The sequence below is a fragment of the Eurypyga helias genome, unplaced genomic scaffold (genome assembly GCF_000690775.1).
Source record: "Eurypyga helias isolate BGI_N326 unplaced genomic scaffold, ASM69077v1 scaffold13918, whole genome shotgun sequence".
Lineage (NCBI taxonomy): Eukaryota > Metazoa > Chordata > Aves > Eurypygiformes > Eurypygidae > Eurypyga > Eurypyga helias.
Window position 1 is genome coordinate 185 of NW_010265078.1, and position 420 is coordinate 604.

Genomic DNA, 420 nt, shown 5'->3' on the forward strand with positions numbered 1-420 from the left:
TTGCTACTGAAAAGCAAAACCCCGCCACCCAGAGCAAGCCGGGAGGCACAAAGATGAGCTGGACGCGGCAGCGAAGCACTTCCAACGGCTCCGGGCCACACAGTCTGTCGTGAATGCAGGGGCAGCAGATCCTCTCTCCCGGCAAAGGGCTGAACTGATCGGACGCTCCACCCGCGGCCCCTGCTCCGTTATAAAAATCGCTTCCCTCCGTGCAGCCGCGGCGCGGGCGGGAAGGCAGGTGAAAACCACGGCAATAAATACAAAAATTATTCACAACGCCAAGGCAGGTTTCTCCTTCCACTGGGTGACAACCCCCTTCTCCCTCTCCGGCGAGCGACACCGCTTCCCTGCGTTTTGCCTTCCGCTCGCAGCCGCGGAAAACGCCTGAAGGTGGCGGCGGCGACAACCCTGGTGGAGGCC